We start from the raw sequence: 7527 nt of genomic DNA, 5'->3' as shown, positions 1-7527 counted from the left end.
CTTCATAGAACCATTCAACTTCAGCTTCTTCAGTGTTACTGGTTGGGGCATAGACTTGGATTACTGTGATAGTGAATGGTTTGCCTTGGAAATGAACAGAGATCATTCTGTCGTTTTTGAGATTGCATCCAAGTACTGCATTTCGGACTCTTTAGTTGGCCATGATGGCTACTCCATTTCTTCTGAGGGATTCCTGCCCGCAGTAGTAGATATAGTGGTCATCTGAGTTAAATTCACCCATTCCAGTCCATTTCAGTTCACTGATTCCTAGAATGTCGACATTCACTCTTGCCATCTCTTGTTTGACCACTTCCAATTTGCCTTGATTCATGGACCTGACATTCCAGGTTCCTATGCAATATTGCTCTTTACAGCATCGGACCTGGCTTCTATCACCAGTCACATCCACAGCTGGGTATTCTTTTTGCTTTGGCTCCATCCCTTCATTCTTTCTGGAGTTATTTCTCCACTGATCTCTAGTAGCATATTGGGCACCTACTGACCTGGGGAGTTTCTCTTTCAGTATCCTATCATTTTGCCTTTTCATACTGTTCATGGGGTTCTCAAGGCAAGAATACTGAAGTGGTTTGCCATTCCCTTCTCCAGTGGACCACAGTCTGTCAGATCTCTCCACCATGACCCGCCCATCTTGGGTTGCCCCACGGGCATGGCTTAGTTTCTTTGAGTTAGATAAGGCTGTGGTCCTAATGTGATTAGATTGACTAGTTTTCTGTGAATATGGTTTCAGTGTGTCTGCCCTCTGATGCTCTCTTGCAACACCTACCATCTTACTTGGGTTTCTCTTACCTTGGGCGTGGGATATCTCTTCATGGCTTCTCCAGCAAAGTGCAGCCGCTGCTCCTTACCTTGGATGAGGGGTATCTCCTCACTGCTGCTGTTCCTGACCTTCAACGAGGAATAGCTTCTCTAGGCCCTCCTGCGCCCGCGCAGCCACCGCTCCTTGGACGTGTGGTTAGTCCTCCCGGCTGCCGCCCCTGGCCTCGGGCGTGGGGTTGGTCCTCCCGGCCACCGCTCCTGACCTTGGACGCGGGGTAGCTCCTCTCAGCCGCAACCCCTGACCACGGACTTGGGTAGCTTTTCTCTGCCGTTCCTGTGCCATTGCAGCCTGGCACTCTCAGCCGCTGCCCCTGACCTCGGACGTGGGGTAACTCCTCTTGGCTGCTGCCCTTTGGGCATGGGGTCCCCCTGGCTTCTGCCCCTGACCTCGGACGTGGGGTAGCTCCTCTTTGGCCGCGCTTAGTGCGCTGGTCGCAGGCGCTGCCGCGCTTGGAACACAGAATGAAGCAGGGCAAAGACTAATAGAGTTTTGTCAAGAAAATGCACTGTTCATAGCAAACACCCTCTTCCAACAACACAAGAAAAGACTCTACACATGGACATCACCAGATGGTCAACACCGAAATCAGATTGATTATATTCTTTGCAGCCCAAGATGGAGAAGCTCTATACAGTCAGCAAAAACAAGACCAGGAGCTGACTGTGGCTCAGATCATGAACTCCTGATTACCAAATTCAGACTGAAATGGAAGAAAGTAGGGAAAACCACTAGACCATTCAGGTATGACCAAAATCAAATCCCTTATGATTATACAGTGGAAGTGAGAAATAGATTTAAGGGCCTAGATCTGATAGAGTGCCTGATGAACTATGGAATGAGGTTCGTGACATTGTACTGGAGACAGGGATCAAGACCATCCCCATGGAAAAGAAATGCACAAAAGCAAAATGGCTGTCTGGGGAGGCCTTACAAATAGCTGTGAAAAGAAAAGAAGCAAAAAGCAAAGGAGAAAAGGAAAGACATAAGCATCTGAATGCAGAGTTCCAAAGAATAGCAAGAAGAGATAAGAAAGCCTTCCTCAACGATCCATGCAAAGAAATAGAGGAAAACAACAGAGTGGGAAAGACTAGAGATCTCTTCAAGAAAATTAGAGATACCAAGGGAACATTTCATGCAAAGATGGGCTCGATAAAGGACAGAAATGGTATGGACCTAACAGAAGCAGAAGATATTAAGAAGAAGTGGCAAGAATACACAGAAGAACTGTACAAAAAAGATCTTCACGACCCAGATAATCACGATAGTGTGATCACTGACCTAGAGCCAGACATCCTGGAATGTGAAGTCAAGTGGGCCTTAGAAAGCGTCACTACAAACAAAGCTAGTGGAGGTGATAGAATTCCAGTTGAGCTATTTCAAATCCTGAAAGATGATGCTGTGAAAGTGCTGCCCCCTCAATATGCCAGCAAATTTGGAAAACTCAGCAGTGGCCACAGGACTGGAAAAGGTCAGTTTTAATTCCAATCCCAAAGAAAGGCAATGCCAAAGAATGCTCAAACTACCACACAATTGCACTCATCTCACATGCTAGTAAAGTAATGCTCAAAATTCTCCAAGCCAGGCTTCAGCAATATGTGAACCGTGAACTTCCTGATGTTCAAGCTGGTTTTAGAAAAGGCAGAGGAACCAGAGATCAAATTGCCAACATCCGCTGGATCATGGAAAAAGCAAGAGAGTTCCAGAAAAACATCTATTTCTGCTTTATTGACTATGCCAAAGCCTTTGACTGTGTGGATCACACTAAACTGTGGAAAATTCTGAAAGAGATGGGACTACCAGACCACCTGACCTGCCTCTTGACAAATCTTTATGCAGGTCAGGAAGCAACAGTTAGAACTGGACATGGAACAACAGACTGGTTCCAAATAGGAAAAGGAGTTCGTCAAGGCTGTATATTGTCACCCTGCTTACTTAACTTATATGCAGAGTACATCATGAGAAACACTGGATTGGAAGAAGCACAAGCTGAAATCAAGATTGCTGGGAGAAATGTCAATAACCTCAGATATGCAGATGACACCACCCTTATGGCAGAAAGTGAAGAGGAACTCAAAAACCTCTTGATGAAAATGAAAGTGGAGAGTGAAAAAGTTGGCTTAAAGCTCAACATTCAGAAAATGAAGATCATGGCATCCGGTCCCACCACTTCATGGGAAATAGATGGGAAACAGTGTAAACAGTGTCAGACTTTATTTTTGGGAGCTCCAAAATCACTGCAGATGGTGACTGCAGCCATGAGATTCAAATACGCTTACTCCTTGGAAGGAAAGTTATGTCCAACCTAGATAGCATATTCAAAAGCAGAGACATTACTTCACCAACAAAGATTCATCTGGTCAAAGCTATGGTTTTTCCAGTGGTCATGTATAATGTGGGAGTTGGATTGTGAAGAAGGCTGAGCGCCGAAGATTTGATGCTTTTGAACTGTGGTGTTGGAGAAGAGTCTTGAGAGTCCCTTGGACTGCAAGGAGATCCAACCAGTCCATTCTGAAGGAGTTCAGTCCTGGGATTTCTTTGGAGGGAATGATGCTGAAGCTGAAACTCCAGTACTTTGGTCACCTCATGCGAAGAGTTGACTCATTGGAAAAGACTCTGATGCTGGGAGGGATTGGGGGCAGGAGGAGAAGGGGACGACATAGGATGAGATGGCTAGATGGCATGACTGACTCGATGGATGTGAGTCTGAGTGAACTCCGGGGGTTGGTGATGGACAGGGAGGCCTGGCTTGCTGCATTTCATGGGGTCGCAAAGAGTCAGACACGACTGAGCAACTGAACTGAACTGAACTTGCCAACCAACCCTAGGCTTAGCAGCATCCAAGTTGGCTCCTGGATCCTCCTCTCTGCCTACCATGAGGTAAATAAAGGTAACTTAAAACCGTCTAACGAGAAGTTACAACTGAAAAAAGAACTACGCATTTGTGAAGATGATTATCCATATTACAATGTCACTTTATATTTTGGCTGATAAAGTCTTCACTTTTTAAATCGACTCTGTTTAGCTGGCCCACAGCTCCAATAGTGTCCCCCACTGCCCTTTCTCTCTCCATTCTCTTCCCTGTTGTGGCCTTACACCCCTCCCAACCCCTCTGTCTCCCTCTCCATCAGCTGGTCCCCTTCTAACTGCCCCAGTCTCTGAGTGGGGAGGGGGAGCCCAGGTTCCCCTACTCTAGCAAGTTTGTTTACCCCTTTAGATTCTTCTGATTAAAGACCCCCATCTCCCTGGAGGGAAGTTCCAAGATTTTTGTCAGTCCTTCTGTCCCTGTTATCACAGTCAATTTGAGCACTATTTAATCTGTATTTTAGCCATAAAGCTATGACTATAGAAAGGAAAGATAGCTTGTTTGACACAGGATGGCCATGATATTGTTTAGACTCTGGAGAAAACTGGTTAAGATGATTTTTTTTTCTTTGAAAGTGCAAACCCTGTTCTTTTTACATATGGAATTAAAAACAGCAAGCTTGTTAAAAAGACCGGCCGAAAAAAAAGCTGAAAGTTAACCTTTGCCAGGGCTTCCCAGATGACTCTAGTGGTAAAGAACCTGAGAGCCCCTGGGGGAGACACAGGAGACGTGGATTTGACCCCTGGGTAGGGAAGATCCCCTGGAGGAGTGAATGGCAACCCACTCCAATATTCTTTCCTGGAGAGTCCCATCATGGACAGAGGAGCCTGGTGGGCTAGAGTCCACGGGGTTGCAGGGGGTTGGACAGGACTGAATCGACCCTGCATAGCGTGCAACCTTTGCCATGTCCTGGAAATACGTAACCCATTTTTCCAGAGATTTCAGTCTTGAGCAAATTAGAATTTTAAACCACAGGGCAGGGGGTGGGAAGAAAAAGGTGAAAGAGATATTAAATCTCAAGTAGGAAAGTATGAAAGCTCTTATGTCTGTTGATCTACATTTATGTTTGTCTCAGTGTGTGTCTTTGTTTTTGGATAATATTGCTGCGGTTAATTTGTAAATTAGCTCTAATTCAATTGTTAAAAAAAAAAGTAAGCACTTACAAATCAAACAATTACAAGAGAAATTAATCTAAATGAATTTCAGGTTCCCATGAAGTGGGAAATATTCAATATTAAATATCTATTATTAATGTTTGTTTGCTAATCTAATTAAGACATGTCTTGTGTCTTCAATATTGTCTAATACTTTTATTGTACCTAGGTTTAATGTTAAGTAAGTTTGTCAACACTTAAAGTAACTCGAGTGAAGAAAGTTTTAAGGAAAGAATGCAAATGCGATTGGAGATTTTAGATAAACTCTGTTAGGAATGATTATACTTTAGAAATGTCTGTCTAAAATAATCTCTGCAGATTTGAATAACCTGAGTTTCTAGGGTTGTGCTAAACTAAGTGATGGGGCAGCTGGTCACATGGTGAGGGGCGGGGGTGGTAAAGGGGGCTCCTCTAGCCTGCGGCCTGTGTCTATGTTTGGGCCCATAGCTTCCAGCTGCCTAGGACAGACCTCAAGTGTATGGCGCTGCAGGAACCAGCTCTGGGATCTGGATAACGGGCTGACCCCACAGCTCCTGACACAGGGCGAGGGTCTCCTCTGGTCTGAGAATGGCTACCTCCTGATATGAGCCAGTGGCTGAGATTGGTGTCGGTGCCTATGGGACAGTGTACAAGGCCCGTGATCCCCACAGTGGCCACTTCGTGGCCCTCAAGAGTGTAAGAGTCCCCAGTAGAGGAGGTGCTGGCGGGGGCCTGCCCATCAGCACCGTTCGGGGGGTGGCCTTACTGCAGCGTCTGGAGGCTTTTGAGCATCCCAATGTTGTCAGGCTCATGGACGTCTGTGCAACGGCCTGAACTGACCAGGAGACCAAAGTGACCCTGGTGTTTGAGCATGTGGACAAGACCTAAGGACATATCTGGACAAGGGACCCCCACCAGGCTTGCCAGTGGAGATCACAAAGGATCTGATGCACCAATTTCTAAGAGGCCTGGATTTCCTTCATGCCAACTGCATCGTTCACCGAGACCCGAAGCCAGAGAACATTCTTGTGACAAATGGTGGGACAGTCAAGCTGGCTGCCTTTGGCCTGGCCAGAATCTACAGCTACCAGATGGCACTTACACCTATGGTTGTTACAGTCTGGTATCGTGCTCCAGAAGTTCTTTTGCAGTCTACATATGCAGCACCCGTGGACATGTGGAGCGTTGGCTGTATCTTTGCACAGATGTTTTGTCGAAAGCCTCTCTTCTGTGGAAAATCTGAAGCTGACCAGTTAGGCAAAATATTTGACCTGATCGGACTGCCCCCAGAGGATGACTGGACCCGAGAGGTCTCGCTACCCTAAGGAGCCTTTTCCTCCAGAGGGCCCCGCCCAGTGCAGTCGGTTGTCCCTGAGCTGGAGGAATCTGGAGCACAGCTGCTGCTGGAGATGCTGACTTTTAACCCACACAAGTGAATCTCTGCCTTCCAAGCCCTGCAGCACTCTTATCTGCACAAGGCAGAAGGTGACGCAGAGTGAGCAACAGAATGGCTGGAACAGAACCAAGGCCAGAGACACCAAATTTCCCTTCTTTTGAACACTTGAGTGGAGAGCCCCACCACTGAGAAGGCAACCTCTGCCTTCACCTCTGAAGCTGTGCAAACTCCTCCTCCAACTTTTTACAGACAATATTTTACTGCCTTAACGATATTCCCCTCCCACCCTTCTTTTTGAGGCTTATCCTTATCCTGTGTCCTTACACCAAGGTATATGTCCCTTGTTCTCCCCTTCTAAATACCTTTATATTGGGATCCTTTTTTATACAGGACAAACAAAACAAACAAAATAAATAAATAAATAAACTAAGTGATGAAAGTTCGTTGAATATCTAGGTCATTTCCAAATAAAATAAGATTCTGAAACACAGGTTACTGAAAACTCATTTCCTCTTACAGACAAACTAAAGAGATTTTGGACTATTAATGAATACTTTTGGTGCCACCCTGAGATGTTCTCTATAAGAAAGCAAATATTCTTAGACATATCACTGGTATTTATGTTCACCAGTCTACAAAATGCTAATATAACGGACAGCTCATGGTTGTTTAAGGAAAGTAAGATGTGCGTTTTTAGTAAGAAAGGTATGAGAAATGTGGGCCAATCACCTTGCTTTGTCCCCCCTGGTTAATTTGTCTCAGGGCCCTCCCCTTGGGTACACAGGCACACCCTGGATCTTGAAGTAAAGGCTTCTCAGAGGAGCAAAACTCATTATGGCCTGGACTGATCCTCTCACTTTTAACTCCAAGGCACCTTTCTGCACTTGTGTACTGTCTCCTTTATCAGACAGGGTTTTTTCCTTTCTTTGTCCTTGCCATGACTGTTCCCTTGAATTAAGAGACAAACTGCCTGTTTACCCTGTTTTTGTTCGCTGTAAATTCCTCAAGCGGAGCCCACCTATCTCTTATCTCAGGGCATGCAAGAGGAGGGTAGCTGATTGTAGATGTCCAACCTGCAGCCCTTCCAACTCCTACCTCAAAATTACATTTTATTAAGGGAAATGGAAAGTACTTCTGACCTACAGATGGCTGTTTCTAAATAAACAAAGTGATTTTTTTTTTTTTTTTTAAGAGAGAGGTTTCATGGAAAGTGGACTCCAAGAAAACAGGTCCCAGAAGGCAAGGTCTTTATATGTTCTGCAACAATCTGTCATTTGACTCCTGTCAATTTTGTTGC

At 45.4% G+C, this 7527-nt stretch overlaps 1 pseudogene; it reads left to right on the top strand.

Moving 5' to 3' along the window:
• Window positions 1–5422: 5422 nt before the first annotated feature.
• On the top strand, window positions 5423–6594 carry LOC129632046 (cyclin-dependent kinase 4-like; annotated as a pseudogene).
• Window positions 6595–7527: the final 933 nt, after the last annotated feature.

This window comes from Bubalus kerabau, chromosome 17 (genome assembly GCF_029407905.1).
Source record: "Bubalus kerabau isolate K-KA32 ecotype Philippines breed swamp buffalo chromosome 17, PCC_UOA_SB_1v2, whole genome shotgun sequence".
Lineage (NCBI taxonomy): Eukaryota > Metazoa > Chordata > Mammalia > Artiodactyla > Bovidae > Bubalus > Bubalus kerabau.
This window is presented reverse-complemented; position numbering and strand designations above follow the sequence as displayed.